This window comes from Ovis aries, chromosome 19, assembly GCF_016772045.2.
Source record: "Ovis aries strain OAR_USU_Benz2616 breed Rambouillet chromosome 19, ARS-UI_Ramb_v3.0, whole genome shotgun sequence".
NCBI classification, from domain to species: Eukaryota; Metazoa; Chordata; class Mammalia; order Artiodactyla; family Bovidae; genus Ovis; species Ovis aries.
The window spans coordinates 18,724,268-18,744,275 of record NC_056072.1 but is presented as its reverse complement, the minus strand read 5'-3'; the positions used below and the strand labels follow the sequence as shown (position 1 = coordinate 18,744,275).

Here is a 20,008-nt window from a genome sequence, read left to right as displayed (position 1 = left end):
CCTAGAGGAGGAACAAAGAGGCAGAGCGGGCAGGAAGTGCCCAAGAGGGGCAGGAACCAGATCGTTTAACTGTATGGGCCATGGTGAGAAAGTCTGATTTTATTCTACATTGTATGGAAGTCACTGGAAAGTATTGAGCAAGGACATGATGTGACCTGACTTACATTTTACGCAGACCATCTGAGTGTTGTAAAGAGAATAGACTCTAGAGGTTAAAGTAGAAGCAGGGAGATGAGGTAGGGAGATGATGAAGCAATTGCTATAATTCAGGCGAGAGGTGACAGGAACCTGGTTTTGGAGGAAAACTGGAAGAGCTGACAAAATGTCCTCTGATAGGGAGATGTAAAGATGAGCTAGACAGAATTTGGTGATTGCTTTTATGTGTTAGTCACTCATCCTGCCTGACTTTTGCGACCCCATGGACTATAACCTGCCAGGCTCCTCTGTCCATGGAATTCTCCAGGCAAGAATACTGGAGTGGGTAGCCATTCCCTCCTCCAGGGGATCTTCCCGACCCAGGGATTGAACCTGGGTCTCCCACATTGCAGGGAGACAGAGGCTTTACCATCTGAGCCACCAGGGAAGCCCCTGGTTTTGTATGGGGAATGAGCAAAAGGGAGAAACCCAGATGGCTGTGTGGCTGTCAGTGTGAAGAGCTGGGTAAATGGCAGTGTCACTTTCTAACATGGAAGCAACTTGGGGAGGGGTGGACTTGGTGAAGGTGGGGTGCCCTTGGACGTGTGAGATGACTATGAAAAATGGTGACAGTGTCAGGAAGGGCTGGATATACGATTCTGAAATCCAGGAGAGATGCTGGGGGTTATTGAATTACCAATGATGCATTAAACCTTGAGACCTCCATGAGATCATTTAGGTGTGACTCCAGGCAGAAAGGTCAGAGGAATGATCCTGAGGATGTACTGATATTTGCAACTAAGGAAGAGGAGGAGGAGGAGGAGGAGGAGGAGGAGGAGGGGGAAGAGGAGGGGGAGGGGGAGGGGGAGGAGGAGGAGGAGGAGGTAGCAGAACAAGAACATCCAGGTAGAGGCGAAGAGAACTGGGTGAGAACCATCTGCCAGAGGCCAAGGGGCAGGGAATGATCAGGAAGCGGAGTCAAAGGTCGGGTACTGCGGAGAAGTGGAGTGAAATAGAAACCAAGATTCACGCATTGGCTTGGGCCGTGGGGTCATCAGTGGAGACCTCAGAGCGTGGTCTGATGGAGTAGCAGAAGTGAAAAGCTAATTAGAGCAGATACAAGGGAGAATGGGGAGACAGAAAGTTACATCAGTGAGCATAGTAAATGCTATGAAAGGGCTTTACTGTAATGATTCCATAGAATACCCAAGGGTAGCTGTAAAGACCCAAATGGTAGGTGGAGAATGGGGTAAGCGCGAAGGGGAGGGTGTCTTTGAATGTTTGTGTGGTAAAGACAATGATCTTGCAGAGAGAGAAAACTGAGAAGAACAGAAGAGTGAGGGGACCATTATAAGACTGACATGATTGTTGTTATTTGCTTATTTGTTATTTACAATCTTTTAAACATGTTAAAAAATGTTTTTTACAGCTTTCAGCTCATATAAAAACAGGCTAGGTGTACAGGTCACATTTGGCCCATGAGCCATAGTTTGCTGACCCCTGCTATCCAGTGGACTAGTGAGTTATCTTCCTTGACTGGAATTGGATACCCTGGTTTTAGCACATTACTTCTATGTGTGGAGGGGTCTTTAAACTCCAGTCCACTGCCGAGTACCTCCTGTCAGATCAGCAGCAGCATTAGATTAGAAATCTAGTAAACAATCCCTGGAGAAGGAAATGGCAACCCACTCCGGTATTCTTGTCTGGAAAATTGCATGGACAGAGGAGTATGGTGGGCTGCAGCCCCTGGGGTCACAAAAAAGTTGAACCGGACTTAGCAACTAAACAACGAAATTAGTGCACAGTAAATGTAATGTGCTGGAATCATCCTGAAACTGTTACCTTCACCCCCTTGCCCTCGTCCATGGAAAACTTGTCTTCCCCAAAACCAGTCCCTGGTGCCAAAAAGGTTGGGGACCTCCCATAGTAAGGCTTCAGATCGCTTTGTTTCTTGGTGTGGCTCTTTTTGTGTGTTTGTGTCCATGAGGATGAGATTTTTCAAGCGTGTTATGTGCTGGAACGATGTCCGTCACTAGAAGTTAAAATTGCAGCTGTCAACAAGTCGATCCCATAGCACTGGCTGATGCCAGGGAAAGAGGAGCACGAGGTTGGAAGCAGCGCATGCTCTGGTTGACCAGGACATGTCACAGATAAGGAAAAGGGCAAGTTCTGGGATGGATGACAGAGCCCTAATTGTATCCGAGACAGTAGGGATCTCCCTTCTCTTTCTACCTCCTGCTCTCCCAACAGCTGGAGAGTGAGAGAGAGCTTCATTGTCAGGAAGCTCAGAGGATAGAGTCCCCTTGACCACTGATGCCAGGTGTTTTAGCCTTGTGAACGGTAAAATTTGCATGCAAATTTTCAGGACCTTCTCTAGATCTCAAGAGTCTCTTCTACAGTCATCAGTATCTAATGTAAAGATGTAAAGACCTAGTCAATCCAGCCTAGGGAACGAAGACCAATCCACACATCCCAGTGGCTGGTGCCAAGGTCAGGTTTGATGAAGGCTGGGCAGAGACTCTGTCCTCTAGGGATGCGTTCTAAAACACGTGACTTCAGAGGTTGCAGTAGCAGGGGAGGGTCACGGAGAGTCTGGGAGATGCAAGGGAGGACCTGGGAACTTGGCAAGCTGCAGCTCTGCCCCAGGATATGCTGTCACCACCCACCTGTCCTTTGGTAACACGGGTACAACTCAGTCATATTCCCTACCCACTTATCCAGTATCCTCAGTGAAGACACAGTGCCCCCAACCCTTCCAACAGAAGAAAGATACTTTCTTTAAAACATTTTAATAATACCATCAAAGGAGTCTCTTGCATGTGAACTTTGATTACAGGGTCTTTCTAAATAGGAGTATAATTGCTTAACAATATTGTGTTAGTGTTTATTGTACAGTGACGTGAGTCAGCTATATCTAAACATATATCCCCTCCCTCTCAGACCTCCCTCGCACTCACCCCCCATCCCACTAATAGGATTTTCAGAAAGTTGAGCAAGAAGTTGTCCTTCAGAAAACACTATACCAACTAGCACTTTTTAATCCTTGGAACAACTGTAAAATTCATTTTAAAAGTCGTGACCTTTGCTCAAGTTTCTGAAAATGCTATTGGCAGTTCTGTAGTTAATCAGGCACACTTCAAAGTGGTCCAGAAACACGTATTTCCTGATGGAGCAGAAGAGTTGGTCCGTGCTGAAAAAAAAATACGTATTTGCATCAATAGTGAAATAATCAGTAATTGACTTTTGTGTATTAAAAATGGAGCAGCGATGACTTGAAATGTGCATTTGACTTTCCAGAAGAACTACCAGTGTGAACATAATGAAGATATCTAGAGTTAATGAAACAAAGGACAAGAATGCAGGGGCTTTTTTTACTTCTTTTCTTAAATCTTCATATTTGCTGCTTGGAAGAGAATTCTCACTCACAGGATATTTGAACTGGAAGGAACTATAGATGTAATCTGGTCCAGTTATTTTATTCTCTACAGACCTGAGGACATAGATTCAGATTGGAAATGACCTGCCCAAGTGTCCCATCAACATTGGCAGCCTTGATTCCATCTAACTGGGGCTAACGTAAATTGTTTCCCATAATGCACTGAGAGCACCTCAATATCATTATTAATGGACTTTTAATCATTTTTTGAAATTGTTCTTGATTTTGTTATAAAAGTAATGTGTCAAGAAAGCTGAGCACTGAAGAATTGATGCTTTTGAACTGTGGTTTTGGAGAAGACTCTTGAGAGTCCCTTGGACTGCAAGGAGATCCAACCAGTCCATTCTGGAGATCAGCCCTGGGATTTCTTTGGAAGGAATGATGCTAAAGCTGAAACTCCAGTACTTTGGCCACCTCATGTGAAGAGTTGACTCATTGGAAAAGACTCTGATGCTGGGGGGAATTGGGGGCAGGAGGAGAAGGGGACGACAAAGGATGAGATGGCTGGGTGGCATCACTGACTCGATGGACGTGAGTCTGAGTGAACTCTGGGAGTTGGTGATGGAGAGGGAGGCCTGGCGTGCTGCAATTCTTGGGTCGCAAAGAGTCGGACACGACTGAGTGACTGAACTGAACTGAATGTTTGTCATAAAAATTAAACACTGGAAATTTTATAGTCTTTTGTTCTTTTTCTTTTTACTGTGAAACTTTGGTACTTTAATACATTTATATTAATATAATGTATTCATTAATACATTATGTAATGTAATACATTAATTCAAATGAATGAATACAATATACATGTATTTTAATAATAATATATTTATTAATACAAATACATGTATTTTAACACATTTACTTCCTACTAGCTATTGTACCTGCCCAGCGTGGTTCAGAGCATCACTTGAGGATGTATTATGGGCATATGTTTACACTTTAGTCCCTGTATCCTGAATGAGTGATGAAAAATCTGGTTCTCGAAAGACTGTCATTCAGTTTTTGCAGTAACCCCTGGTGTGTGAGTTCTCATAGTTGGGAGCCTGCTCTTTTCCTCTACACAGTGGCTGGCACAGGGGCATCTCTGCTTGCTTCAGTATCAGAAGGAAAATGTAGGCTCAGTGACTAACAGAGCACCATGTGGAGAAGCAGTCTTTACATGACTGTGAAAGCTGGGGAGGGATTGTCTGAGGACACATGAGAGCAACTGACAAAGGATCTTGGTGTCTCAAAGTTCCGGTAGATTACTGGCAACTTGAACCTGTGCAGCCCTAGGTACGGTTCTTGCCGCTGCTGCTGCTAAGTCACTTCAGTCGTGTCTGACTCTGTGCGACCCCACAGACCGCAGCCCACCAGGCTCCCCCGTCCCTAGGATTCTCCAGGCAAGAACACTGGAGTGGGCTGCCATTTCCTTCTCCAATGCATGAAAGTGGAAAGCGAAAGTGAAGCCGCTCAGTCGTGTCCGACTCTTAGCGACCCCATGGACTGCAGCCCACCAGGCTCCTCCGTCCATGGGATTTTCCAGGCAAGAGGACTGGAGTGGGGTGCCATTGCCTTCTCCAAAGGTTCTTGCCTACCTGCTATTATTTCAGGGGCACACAGTTGGATGCTGAGTTTTTAGACCCTGACATATGTGACTGGGGATATGTGTTTCTAGTGAGGAGTTAAACATTGTTCAGACCCTTTGAAAGTTCCTCCTGTTCTTGTTTGCTTGTTTGGTTTTGAATGATAGAATGGTATATTTCATCAGCTGTTTTGTCACCTTAGGAACAGTTCGAGCAAACAGGTCATTTAGCATTGGTCATACAAAATACATGTCTGGACAACTCAAGTTTTTACTGAAGCTGATGAACTGCCCAGAAATGTTGCCACCGTGGAGATACAATGGCTGTCTCCAGGAAAGGAATTCGTTCTCATAGTTAAATTGTTCAAAAGGCACACAGCGGCACGATGATTTTTATGCTTCTTATTGTTTTTTTCTTCCAGTGGATACTTAAAAATCAATTTATTTTTATTCTGGTGTGTACCAGGGGTATAGTGTTGGCTAGGATAAAAAAGCAATTTTAATTTAGTGGGAAATGGATTTTCTTTATCACAGAGAAAAGCGTAGACTAGATGAGAGACACACCCAATAAAACTCTCATTCTCCATCCCAGGGGATGAGGTGGGGAGATGGGTCTGACAGGAGGACAAGTTGAAATTTTGATAATTCTGTTTGAATTTCTCCTTAGAGCTCTTAGTTGTCAATAAAAACTCTTGGTTAGCAACACAAATGACCTAGTTATTTCTTCCCTGTTGAATTGGATGTTCAGAAGCTGCAGAATACAATGAATTAAAGGCCCAGGGCTTAGAGCCGGCTCTGCATTGGTCTACCTGTGTCGCCTCCAGCAACTGATCTCTCTTCTCGGGGCATCAGTTTCCCCATTCATTAAACTGACTTTACCATCATCTTAAGTCTCAGACTCTTAAGTTAACTGAGAAAATGTCTTCTAATTTGCCCATATCATCTCAATCAAGGTTTTTTGACTATAATTGACTATGGATTATAGTGACTCTGGGAAAATTGGTGTTTAAGTGAATTGATGAATAGACCCATTCATTTCTAAAGCTGCATCTGCAGTTTCCTTTCTGTAATTATTTCGTCGTCATTTCCTGTCCTATTTCAGCCAATTCTTATGCTATTTCCTTATTATAGTTATTTAAGTGTGTGTGTGTGCATGACTCTGTGTGTGTGTGTGCACATGCGCACATCAGTGTGTGTGTGTGTGAATGAGAGGGACAGAGAGGAGCAACCCATCTTCACTGATGCAACTTCATTCATAGCCTTTTGCTGCTTTTCTGTTATCCAGTCACTCTGTCTTTAATCCCCAGTACTCGCCATGTTTTGCCCTGCCACAGGGCCTTCGCACATGTTAGAAACTCACAGACATATTCAGATCACGTTATACTCATTACAGCTACCTAAGTGTATCATTGATGTTCAGCACTACTTTGTAATTCTACTGGCTATTAAACCCTCCACCGTGATCTTATTATTTAAGCCATTGATAGGGAAGCATGTATATGATAATATCACAGTTTTAGAAGCACTTTCCTAACTTTAACATATCTTCTTCCTTTGTAGTGGCCTGTATCTTATCCTATGCATTTAAAGGCAGTATTAGGAGAAAAGGTCCACAGGTTTCCCCAGGTTGCCAAAGAGGCCTTTGGGTACCTCAAAGCTGAAGAAAATCTGTGAGTCCATAAGTTAGGGAGAGCAGGAGTTGTGTCTGGCTCCATGCATCAAAGTTTTTGGCAGACTACTGGTGCTAAATAATTGCATACTGAGTTAAAAAAAAAAAAAAGCAGAGATAGAAGGTTGGAGAAGAAAAGTATTCAGAGATTTAGTTATTTGATATAACCTGTAAAAGTTGCTCGGTCAAGTCGGACTCTTTGCAATCCCATGGACTATAGAGTCCATAGAATTCTCCAGGCCAGAATACTGGAGTGGGTTGCCTTTCCCTTCTCCAGCAGATCTTCCCAACCCAGGGATCGAACACATGTCTCCCTCATTGCAGGCGGATTCTTTACCAGCTGAGCCACAAGGGAAGCCCAAGAATACTGGGGTGGGTAACCTATCCCTTCTCCAGAGGATCTTCCCAACCCAGGAATCAAACTGGGATCTCCTGCATTGTAGGTGGATTCTTTATTAGCTGAGCTATCAGGGAAGCCCTGATATGACTTGCTGAAGTTTAATTCTTGGAGAAAAGGTATATTAAGCCTTTTGTATATTTAAAATGGTTAGGCCACCAAGAACAGAAACCTGACTCAAGCTGCCTAGAAAACCAGAGATGCCTCATGAGTCCAGAGGCAGCCAGGCTTTGGGTAGAATGTGGTCAGTGTCCCCACAGGCCGTCGGGAGTGCAGCTTCCGCCCATGTCTGTGTGCTGCTCTCTGCCTTCGAGATCACAAGATGCTGAGGGTGGCAGCTTCTTTGTTTGTGTCCAGTAGCAAAAAGAGACCCTCATCCCATTCACAGGAAATACATTCTCCCCGTCAGTCTTGTGACGCTAATGGAGAATTCATGCCATTCCCTGGACCAACAGCTGCCAGGGGAATGCCACATGTCAGTAGGGTAAGACCACACAGAACCCAGCATGGCAGCCAAGGTGGGCAGAGTAAGGAAAGAAACAAAGGCCGTGCAGGAAGGAGGAAAGGAGACAGGTTGGGTGGGCAACAGACAGAGTCAGAGACTCTTAACTCTTCAGGAGGGCTCATCAGAGAACACATACTAGCAGACCAAAAACAAAAACCAAAAACCTGCCATTCTGTGTATGTTCCACTCTCATCTTGATCAAGGACAATAAGGGGAGAGCCAGTCTGAAAGGCAGCATTCTCCTCCCCATAATGATGTACAGGTTTGCAGGCCTGCCCCCTGAAGGGGAGATGCTATCTCACAGAAGTGACCATTCACGTCTCCAGTCTTGTCCCCTGCGCCCTGGCATTCAGCATCAGGGAATGACTCATGCATAATTAGCCTTCCATTGATTTCCTGAAATTTCCGCTCTTGGAGTAGAAATCTTTATGAAGATGCCGTTGTAGTTAATTTGCCTGCTACTGTTTCATAATAAAGAGAGTTACTTCGGGAGACATTATGCTTTTATAAGCCAGAATTCTCTAAGGTAGGCTGGTAGTCAGTGGGAAATTCTTTGAAGCTTGCAAGTTTTGTGCTTTGATGTTTTTTTGGTAGAAAATTGGTATTCTGCCATCATTGCCAACTATGAGTAATTATTCCAGCCACCTATATACTATTTCCAGAGGCTTGCTGGCAGCAGGGTATGCATGAGTAAGTTAAGCTTGTAAGTTTCAGGTTCTCTGACAAGCAAAGCATCAACTGTCAAAAGAGGGGTTATCTTGTGAAATTTTTATAGTAGGAAATGAGACATAAAATCACAGACACCCAGTTTCCTTTTAAAACAGATGCGTACCTCGGAAAGAAACTGTCTGGTACAACTACTGCTGAATATGGCAGTAATGCTCAGATTGTTGTTGAGTTACTAAGTTGGTGCCACCCCGTGGACTGCAGCCCGCCAGGCTCCTCTGTCCTTGGGCTTCTCCAGGCAAGAATCCCGGAGTGGGTTGCCATTTCCTTCTCCAGGGGATCTTCCCAACCCAGGGACCAAACCTGCATCTCCTGTGGCTGCTTCATTGGCAGGTCGATTCTGAGCCACCTGGGAATCCCAATGCCGAGATATGTACCTTTTAATCAAACTTGCCTATTTTCAGTTAATACAAAAGAGTTTAGATCTCTTTCCTAAAGACCCAGACATACACCTTGCTCATGTGCAAACCTTTACTTATTTAATGGGGGAGAAAAAAAAAATATATCTGTCCAGTCAGATCTTGAGTCCGCAAGCCTGAGGCTGCCTTTTGTAACCTGGGAAAAGGCAGGTCACTGCTGGTTACTGTGGTGTGCCACTTAATGGAAGTTGTTGTTGTTGCCTATTTGTGTTTTTAGCTGCCCTCTGCTGCCAAATTTATATTATTTTATGATACATGTCGACCTCCCAGGTGATGGGTGAAGAACCCACCAGCCAAGGCACAAGACTCAGGTTTGATCCCTGGGTAGGAAAGGTCCCCTGGAGGAGGGAAAGGCAACCCACTCCAGGATTCTTGCCTGGGAGATCCCATGGACAGAGGAGCCAGGCAGGCTACAGTCCATGGGGTCACAAAGAGTCGGACATGAATGAGCGACTATCAACAAAAGAAACATAATACATGTTACAGAGACCAGGACCCCTAATAGGGCAGAAATAGCACTAGAATAAAAGAGTCATCCTTCTGAGTTTTGCTGCCTCCCAGAGAATAAAACTCTGCAGTTGAATTGTTTCCAGAATAGCAGTTCATGGCAGTACCTTTTCCTTATGGTACTGTCACACTGAAATGCACTATCGGACTTACATACTTAGTTTATTCATTGTTCCTGTCCCTCATTTAGAGTGTAAGTTGTAGTGAAAGGATTTTGTCTATTTCACCCCTGATTATCACATTTGTCATAAGTTTTAATCAAGCACGAAGGTAGGATGGAAGTTAATTTGATACTTTTGAAAAAAAGCCCAACTTTGCCAGCAATTTCCAAGAAACATTCCTGTGTATGCTTCTTATTTTATTGTATAGCTGCTCCACCCAGACAGTACAAGCAACTGAAAAGAGAAAGCCAAAGAAGCACAAACCTGTATGGAATAAAGACAACTTGATACGAACGTATAAATAGATCCAAAATTGGCTTTTGCTTTAGGGTCGAGGTAGGGGTGGTTGGAAAAAGTCAATTTCACTCCTGGAAATACTGCACAGACTTATCTCCTTGTCTGTAACAAGAACTATTTTATATTAGTGAGTCAACTATAAGTTATGGAGTGTAAGATACCTGAAAGGCAACGAAAGGCCGCATCAGGTAACCAGAAAGGCTTGCTCTAAAAACACATAGTTTTCCACTGCACATTTCCATAGTTTGTCATCATTTTGTATAATTTCATATTTCTTAGTCTTCTCCCCTTTGGATCACAGAAATCTCAAAAACAGTTTGTTCTTAAAAAAAAAAATTAGTATAGTTGAATTACAATGTTGTGTTAATTTCTGCTGTATAAGAAAGTGATTCAGATATACCTATGTACATATGTTATTTTTAAATATTCTTATCCATTATGGTTTATCGTAAGATATTAACTATAGTTCCCTGCGCTACACAGGAGGACCTTGCTGTTTTTCCAGTTTTTCTTGACTGCAAATAAGCCTGGGCTCATGAGACTTGGCCTGGTCTTTGACATCGGTGCAGCTAGTGTTAATTTACTGTCTGCAATAGCTTAAGTTTGCTCTGTTGGAAGTCTTTGTAAGGAATCCCAGATTGGACCTTGAAAAGCTCTACCATTCACCATTCTGAGGCCAGAAGGCCAGCTCCAATACTGCAGGGGAAGCCTGCCAGATTTCCCCTTCAGTATTTATAAATTTGGGTAAGCTTATCTCTTCTTGAGTTTCCTGAATTATTCCAGGACTCTTGGCCTGCCAGAAAGTGAGATTCTTTATCACTTGCAGTGGTGAGACCCCTAAAGCCAGATGCCAAACTCTTTTTCTTGTGAGGGCTCTAGAAAAATCAAAGTGATAGTTGCTCAGTCATGTCTGGCTCTTTGTGACCCCATGGAGCATCCCCCACCAGGCTCCTCTGTCCATGGGATTCTCCAGGCAAGAATACTGGCATGAGTTGCCAATTCCTTCTCCAGGGGATCTTTCCTCCGCACAGTTCAAACCCGGGTCTCCTACATTACAGGGAGATTCTTTACTGTCTGAGCTACCAGGGAAGACCTAGGACTCCAGAAAAGTCAGTGTTATTTCCTTAAATGTGGCTTACCCTACTGGATTAAACAAGTATCATCCTCAAGTATAATATACTAGGCAAGCAGTTGGGGAAAAAAGGGGGACAGACTCTTATTTAATCTATGCAAATAATGATACAGTTATGTAAAGTAAGTAAATTTAGTACATTTATGAATTGGGGATGGGAGAGTCAGTAAGGAAGCACAAATCAGAGAGCAGTTCAAATGTTTATTTCCATTTACAAAAGCAGATACCTACTGAATCTGTTCTGAGTTACAGATAGCTTAAGGAGGAAAAATCACCTTATCTATTCAAAAAGTAGGACTTTAGGCCACATCAAGCAAGTAACAAGTTTATCTCATTAGCCCATTCAGTCCTAGGTAATTAATTTTTATTCCATTTGGACTATTGGGTAAGACCTTTATGAAACTGCCTCTTTTTTTTTTTTTTTTTGTAATTGATGAGTTCTGGAAATCTTGATAAGGTCTGAAAGTTGTGCTGATGATACTGTCCAGGTCAGATAGAGCCCTTTCCCTCGGGGTTCTGAGAAGGTCTGTAGCTGATTACAAAGCCTTCAGGGAAAAGGCAGAGGGAAATGAAGAGACTTGTAGTGGCTGTGGTTAACCTGAAGGCCCACTGAAAGTTCAAATCAAAAATAATGCAACTCGCAAGGAAATCTGGTTGTTCCTGTATCATGGAAAGCCAGATGAAAAAGCTAATCCTGGAAAAGTTTTAGACAGGATATCTCTACGAATCATGGTTAAGGCTACTCTCAAAGAAGAGAATGGCTGCTGCCTATCTTTCATATACAATAAATGAAAATAGTTTTTACAGAGGAAACAGTGTGAATATGTAACATAATAATTTTGAGACCTCATTTACGTAAGATACCAGTGATGTACCAAGAATATGGCAGGGATGTCAACTAATGAGATTCAGTAGTTCTGAAGTAGGTGGTAGATGTCTACACTTTAATAAAACTCCTTAGGTAAGGCTGCTGTTTATCCCTAATTAAAATCCATTGTTCTAGAAAATGCTAGATTTAAATGAAAGAAGCAATGCTGTGGCCAAGTAAGCCTTTTGATTAATAAATGAAATTATGGAAGGTAACACTATACGAGAAAATTGCAGACGTTTTTGGTAGAAGGTCAATTGGTACATCTTTTGGCAGTTGGGGTATAAGTTCTCTGTGACTGCTGACTCCTCAACTTTGCTATAATAGTGCAGAAGCAGCCATAGACAGTATGTCAACAAATGAGCTTGTCTGTGTTCCAGTAAGACTTTATTTATAAACACAGGCAGTGGGCTATTGTTGACCAGTGTCTGTCCTGTGCTGTTTTTGCCTGCTATCATCAGAGAAAGCATAAGCAAAAGTCTAAAGAAAAGAAACATGCAGAGTGAAGACACTGGTGACTCTCTAGGAACTGCCCACAAACCATGTAATTTCTGGTTATTAATGTTTGTAACATTGACCTTATACAAATTTAATCTGGGGAAGGCTCATCAGCTTTTCTAAGTTAACTTTCCCCCATGCAACTCATAAACAGTAACAGAGCAAATGAATCTATTTCTAGTCCCTCTCTTTTTATAAGGTGAGGGAGCAAATATTTGTGATTCTAGGTGCTCTCGATGAAACCTCAGAGATAGTTTTAGGCATAAAAGCCTGAGAGCTTTACTCTTTTTCCTGCATTAAGAATCTCATTTGTGGAAACTTTTGTTGTTGTTAGAGATGATTTGCGCTCGATGTGGCAGTAAAACACAAGGTAAGCATACACACTGAACCGTTTTTAAGAAATAGAGCTTCTTTATAAAAGTGAGAACGCTTTGTTTTCTTAATAGTCAAGGCATAAGAGAGTTTCCCTGGTGGCTCAGACATTAACAAATGTGGCTGCAATGCAGGAGACTTGGGTTTGATCCCTGAGTCAGGAAGATCCCCTGGAGAAGGGAATGGCAACCCACCCCAGTATTATTCCGGAAAATCCCATGGACAGAGGAGCCTGGTGGGGGCTACAATCCATGGGGTCACAAAGAATCAGACATGACTGAGCAGCTAACACTTTCACTTTCTTTCAAAGGCATAAAAAGGTCATCAGAAAGCATAGAAAGTCTTGCAAAATGAATTATTTGTTACCTAGGTAGGCTAAACAGGAAAAATGTAAGTCTTCATATTGATGCTTATTGAGTTAATCGGTACATGAAAATAAGAAGTGCACCATGAGATTCAGTAGAAGAAACTTATTAATATTTGAATACATTTATAGCTTTTTAGATTCAGGTCTCATAAACAAGGGCAAATACATTTCATCCTCCAAGTAGTGTCAATCATGCTCTTTGTAATTCTGGACAAACCGACACTTCATTTTTGGACAGATCTCAAGAGGTCCATGAGGTCGGAACTGATTGTATATCATCACTAAGATGTTTTTAATACACAGTGTTGTCATCTGTGGTATCATCACTTGAATCATTATATAAGCCTTGTAAAAAATGGTTTCCTTTACATTTCCAACATGGTAAATATTGATATTTTCAATCTACAAATAAAACCTCCTTTGAGTCTTCAGTAAGTTTTAAGAATGTAAGAGTAGATGGTGTGTACAGAGTGTAGTTTAGAGTCTAAAGGAGACAAAACCAACAACAAAAAAGTGATTTTCCACTTCCCTTGAAAATACAGTCTCTGAGTAGGAAGCAAACATAATTAAGTTAGCAGTACAGTGTTCTCTATTAGAAATGATCTAGATATCCAAACTCCAGAGAGGCTGGGAAATGGTATTTTAGGCAGTGAGGGAATTGGCATATATGTGGATGGGGAGATTTAGTGGACAGAGGAAAAGTGATGTTGAGGCAGGCTGGGTGGGGGGGTGGGGGGGTGGAAATTGCCAGAAACATTTCCTTGAGTAGGGGAGAGTAGATGAGCCCCAGAGCACCAGTGGAACAATTAACTGAACTGAGGGTAGATGGGCCATCCTGTCACCGGGAGGGAGGCAGAGTCCGTGGGCACAGATGCATATCACTGAGTAAATGTGGATTTGGAAGATGGTGGAAGTTTCTTTTTGGTGGCATCTATCATGGCAACCCACTCCAGTATTCTTGCCTGGAGAATCCCATGGATGGAGGAGCTTGGTGGGCTACAGTCCACGGGGTCACAAAGAGTTGGACACAACTGAGCAACTCCACATCCTGTGAACTGGTACGAAAAGTCATCAGATGAGGATGAAGGCTAGGGGTGGAGGTGTTGAAGTCTTAAGGAGAGGGGACAGTATATGAAATGATCAAGGGAGTTGGAACGCATAGTGCCAGCAATACAATCTGATGCTTGGGTCATGTCCAGAACACACTAGAGTTGTTAGTGTTGAATTTCAAGTAAAAACAGCCAACTTGGGGAATCCACTTGAAGAACACCTCCCTTAAACTAGGAATACTAAATAACCGATGCCAGAAGGAATCACGTTCGGAATGTAAGTGGCCCATTTATACCTACATGTTCACGCCACAAGATTCCTAGTCCGTTAACACTGGTTCTCAGTTGACTTTGGTTTTATTTATTATACAAGATAGACTCAGTACTGCTGTCCTATGCCTGACGCATATATTTTACCTTTATGAGAAGAGAGGTGATCATCCAGCAAGTGTGACTGGGCATTTCTCTTACTGAATGAAAGGCACTTTGACAAGTTCTTGGCTAACGGCCTTGAGCTTGAATTTTAAGTCTACAATAGCATAGGATTTTAATGCCTCAAAGTGGTAGTTAGCTCTAGGAATAATTCTTTAAAAATGTGCAAAGTCACTCATGAATTGTGTACTGAATAAAGAATTAACCATAATAGAGACGCTTTTCCAAGTAATTTGCACCCCATCCCCCCAATGCCAGTCAACATGTCAGTTCATTACCAGGAATTTCCAACAGCCGTGCTGATACCGGTTTAATCTAGTCAAATGAAGCAATTACCTTGCAGATGAAACAACCAGATAGTATGTTTTTAATCTCTCCAATGTCATAAGGCATTTTCTTTTATGTTCTAATTTCTATTAAAATACACAGCAATGGCCATGAAACTAGTCCTTAGAATTAAATGATCTGTTCTGTATTTGGGGGGATTTTCTCAGTTTTCAGTGGGTGGTTGACCTAACCAAAAAGAAGTACACCAGAAAAAAATGCCAAGCAGCTATTGCAAAGGAGACAAAGTGGATTAGGTGTGAGTCCAGAAGAAGCATCTTTAAATTTTGTTTCTTACTTTCATGATTCAGGTCTGGTCTATCCTGTCGTCCTTGTAAAACTTTAAACTTTAGTCTCCCGCAACCTCCAGATCCTCCCCCAAGCTGAGTGTTCTTAGATGTGAAGGATTTTTGGTTTTGTTTTTTGGTTTCTCCTATAGGCATCCCATTGTCTGGTGTAGTGAAAGATTATAACCAATAGGATATCATTAGCAGAAACAGTTCTGGGACCATACTGCTCTGAACACAAAACAAAAACCAAATATCAGTAAAAAGACTTTTAATATACAGTGAGAATGTTCTGTTCCCTAGACATAGCTGAGCCAAAGGAGTACTGTCAACTCTCACATATTTAGATAGCTTTTGAAAGCAAAGCATCCTAGATACCAAGTAGAAAGGACTTGTACATTTCCTCATAGGCCACACCCAGTTTAATTCTACAACGTTCATGTTACTTAAGCTTGCTGAACCTTGTATTCCTCATCTATCAAGTAGAGATGCTAATGGTATTTATCTTCTTGGACTGTTGCCAGGATTAAATGAATCAGTCCACCCAAATTCCTTGAAACAGTGCCTGGCCAATAGTGAGTGCCAATAGTAATTACAGGAAACTGTTCCCTTACTGTATCAAGGAGTCTCTTACTTTGTAGAGAAGGGTGGGTGTGAGATCATTGTGCTGGGATATGTAGATGAAAGACCTCTGTGTGATGAGGAGGAAACAAGGAAGTTGGGAAGGAACCATAGGGATACAGAAAGTCCTTCGAGGACAGTGAAATAGCCTCTGATAAAGTCCTTTCTGAAATCTGTGTCTGTAATCCCACTGTTCTTCCTATGTCCACGGCAACCACCTGAATATGCGCTGCCATTTCCCCACGGCTGATGACACCCTCTGGACTGGGAGCTCCATTTTTACCCAGGTGCAATTTTCTAATGGCTTCTCACTGCATCCACTATTCTTTGTAGAAAGTCTAGAATTTCAAAGACCTAAAGGACACATGGTATCATTCCTGCCTCCATTCTAACCAAGCTCACCCACTGTGTTGTCAAAGCCTTCACTTTCTTCATCCCCAAGCTTTCTCTTTCCATTTCTTGGGGCACATGATGCTCATTCCTTATTACACTTCGACTGCTTCTGTGCCACCTCCTGATAAGTACAGAGCCTGCTTTCTTCAGCTGCTCTCATACCTCCATGCTAAACACGAAGGCCCCCTCCTCAGAGAAGCCCTCCATGGCTGCGCTGTGGAGGGTGGCTCTCCTCCCATGCTCAGGGCCTCCCGGGGTCCTGTAGGTCACGTGGTTGTGTTTAGTCATCTCCACAGGACTCATCTGTGTAATTAGGTTCACTCCTGTCAGTTGTGGGACCATCTGATTCAATTCCCACCTCTATAATAAGTCCACTCTAATTATCCTAACTCAGGAGCGTGATGTATAAAAACTGAACTAGCGGACTGTTAGTTTGCAATGTCAAACAGAATTGTCACGGAAACCAGCACGTCCAGTTCAATATGAAGAGTCCTTTTTCTTATAGACAAATGATGTGAGAGCAGATGGCTGAATGGTTAAGGGCTTCAGCTGAGTTAACCTAGTAACTCTCTCCTCAGTCTATACTCTTGCCGAGAGAACTGGACACGCCTGTCAGTACTTAGCTCTTAGATGGTACCGTCTCTAAGCTGACCTGGCAGACCAACCCCCTCTCTTATTCCCTGAGGGTCTTTTGGTCTCATGTCGTCTTTGGCTTTAGACGTCTAGGCTTGGCCTTCTCTGTCTAAGGTGGCTTTGCATATACTGATCCCTTATGGTGGGCTTAAAGATCGGAGAGAAGCATCTTATTTAGGGGACAGTAGTGAGAGAAGACTCTATATACTCCCATATAATAATAATAATGGTTGCAGTGGGATTTAAAAATTATGCTGGTAAGCTCTAAATAACTTTTGAGAAGGCAGGTTATGTGCTTGAACCTGTAGTTTACTTGAGAGTGGTGTCGGTGAGGAGGGGACAGAAACTAGCATCTGCTGAATTTCTACAAGGGGTCAAAGTGTAAACACCACCCGTGGGATCCTTTCAGCCACCCAGTGTAGATTAGGGATTACTTGTGTTTTATAGAGAAGGCATCTGTGCCTTCGAGTTGCAAAGCAGGGTTGGGGATATCCCCATTTGTAAGGCCTTTCTCATGCCTAACACATCTATTGGAATCACACCTAACATACCAAAGAGTCAACCAAAAGAAAAAAAAAAAAAAAGGCCAAAGAGAAAGATGTCATAGACTTAGGAAGGCTGGACAGGGTCTTCATGATTCCTGAGGCCCAGCCTCCCAACAGCTGGAAATGGAAACGGAGCCCAGAGGACTAGATAGCTGTGTCCTTGCTTATTAAAGTAGACCCATGGACCCAAAGCCTTGGCATCCTCTGAGAACCTGGGAGAAATGTCTAGACCTCTCAGGCCTGGCCCCAGACCTGCTGCACCAGAATCTGCATATGCCCCTGAAAGGTGCCAAAGCGCAGTTCTGTGGCCCAGGCCCTGAGAGGTCTAGACATGTGGACCGCTGTTGCTGAGCTGCTCAGTCATGTCCGACTCTGCGAACCCATGGACTGCAGCATGCCAGGCCTCCCTGTCCTTCACACTTCCATGTGGACCATGGAAGGACACAAATCATTAGCATATGGCTCAGAGAACTTTCTCAAAAAATACTTTTTCTATAGTATGGACATTCTGGTGATTGAATTTTTTTCTGTGTATGTTTACTTGAAAATATTTTTGCCTTAGTTTCTGCATATAGCATTCTGGTTTTTCCACTATCTTCTCACTTGCATCATTTCCAACAAGAAATCTGCTATCATGCTAGTCCCTCTCTAGGTAACATTTTTATTTTCTCTCACTGATTTTAAAGGAACTATTGATAATTTAGGCTTGAAAGTGTCACTCAGTCAAGCCTGACTCTTGGCGAACCCCTGGACTGTATAGCTCACCAGGCTCCTCTGTCCATGGGATTCTCCAGGCAAGAATACTGGAGTGGGTTGCCATTCCCTTCTCCAGGGGGTTGTCCCAACCCAGGGATCAAACCCAGGTCTCCCACATTGCCAGCAGATTCTATACCATCTGCACTTTAGGCTTGGAGAATACTCAATCATACATAATAATTTTTTAAAGCAATGGACAATATTTTTCTTAGATATTCACAATTCTCATGAAGACTTTTATAGGAAGAGCTTCAGCCTAAAAGCCTGGAATTTTGATCCTAACTTTTTTTTTTACCTTAAAGTCCCTTGACCTCTCTTAGAATCACTCCTTTATCCACGTGGCTTTGCTTGATGCTTTCTAACATCCTTCTGAAAGACTGGGATTATAATTCCATATTCGTGGTACTAACAGTATAGATTAATAAGATGATTAGAGAGTAGCTTCGCAGCAAAAAGCCTGGACTCCAGAGTCAGACCTCAAACACCGTGAGACTCGCTCGTATATGTGTCTCACCGTGAGACTCATACAACTGCTGGGTTATATGCCCTGACTCAGGTTTCTTTATCCACTCTGTGTCTCAGTATTTTTGTCTGTAAATAGAAGCTACTTCCTAGAATCTGTTTTCAGAATTAAATTAGTGTTTACTAAGCATTTAAAACCATTGAAAAACATGTGTTCCACGTGCAAGGTCCTGAGCTAAGTTAAGGTGATCAGAAGTGAAGAAAGGCCCTGCTTTTGAGCAGGAAACTCCAAGCTGAAACTCCTTGGGTAGGTTGGACTCAGGTTAGGGCTGGATTAAAGGGAATGAGACCGAGTTTAAGAGGATCACTGAAAAACTAAGCTCCAACTCAGGGAGGAAATAGGATATATTTAACTCAGCCAAAGAGACATAATAGCTTTCTTAAAATAGACAGCGGGTTGTCAGGGAGCAGAGGCTCAGATTTGTCCCTGTGGCATCAAAGGGCAGAATGAAGATAAAAGGTGGAAGCAGTTGCAGATGGGTGACCTGGAAAGATCTGGGAAATAGTTGTTCAGATTTGGTAATATCTGGGAAGGCTTAGATTTAGAGGAGAGAATGCTATTTATTTGGGCACCAAGGAAGAATCTTAAAGACAACTTCAGTAACACTGCATGAATTTGAATGAGTTCATGGAGAGGACCAATGAGATTCAGTAAAAGATCCATTGCTTATCTTCAAGGAAGAAGAATTTCATTTCTTTTCAAATATGCACAGTAACTTGAACCAATTACTCTTTCAGAGCAAATTAATGAGCTGCTTTAATGAACAGATAATATGAACATATAATTATCAGCAATATGAATATATAATTACTGTTTCAAAGTCTTTTCTCACATATTTATGTGATGTAAAGACCTTATAAACAATCTCCCAATGTATTTACCCTCTCAGTTTGCCTGGGAAATACTTTTTATCAGCCGTGTTGAATTCTGCCGGTTCTGCTTCGTCAGAATGAATGTGAGTTTGAAATCGAGGGCTATAGGATGTGAGAGAGTTTGCTTAGACAGTGAAGGCATTTGGTTAACTTGACCATGAAGGCCTGCCCTCGCTCTTGTCCTTTACCTTCTGGAGAGCATTCAGCCTGTGCAGTCATTGTCCTGAGCAGAGAGCATCCGTATGTCAGGCATATTTCAATAGGATTCAATTATAGCTGACAAAACATTTGTAAAGGCAGCTAGAATTCAGCCCAGATGGTGACTGGGCATTTGATGAACACTCCCAATATGTGGCATTATTCATCCCTGACACTCAGAAAATAAACATAAGGCCAACATTTTTCCCAGGGCAGGGAAGCAAAGAAGAAAAAGGTCCTCCTCTTCCAAATGTACAGAGTTGCTGTTTTTCCCTAGGAGTTGCAGAATGTTTTTGGCTTTTTAATTTAACAGTTTAGTTCAATT

The 20,008-nt window shown here is 42.5% G+C and overlaps 1 protein-coding gene across 3 annotated transcripts in view; it reads left to right on the top strand.

Moving 5' to 3' along the window:
- GRM7 (glutamate metabotropic receptor 7) overlaps positions 1-20,008 on the top strand; it is a 942,724-nt gene that overhangs the window by 771,043 nt on the left and 151,673 nt on the right. The gene's annotated exons all lie outside the window — the stretch shown is intronic.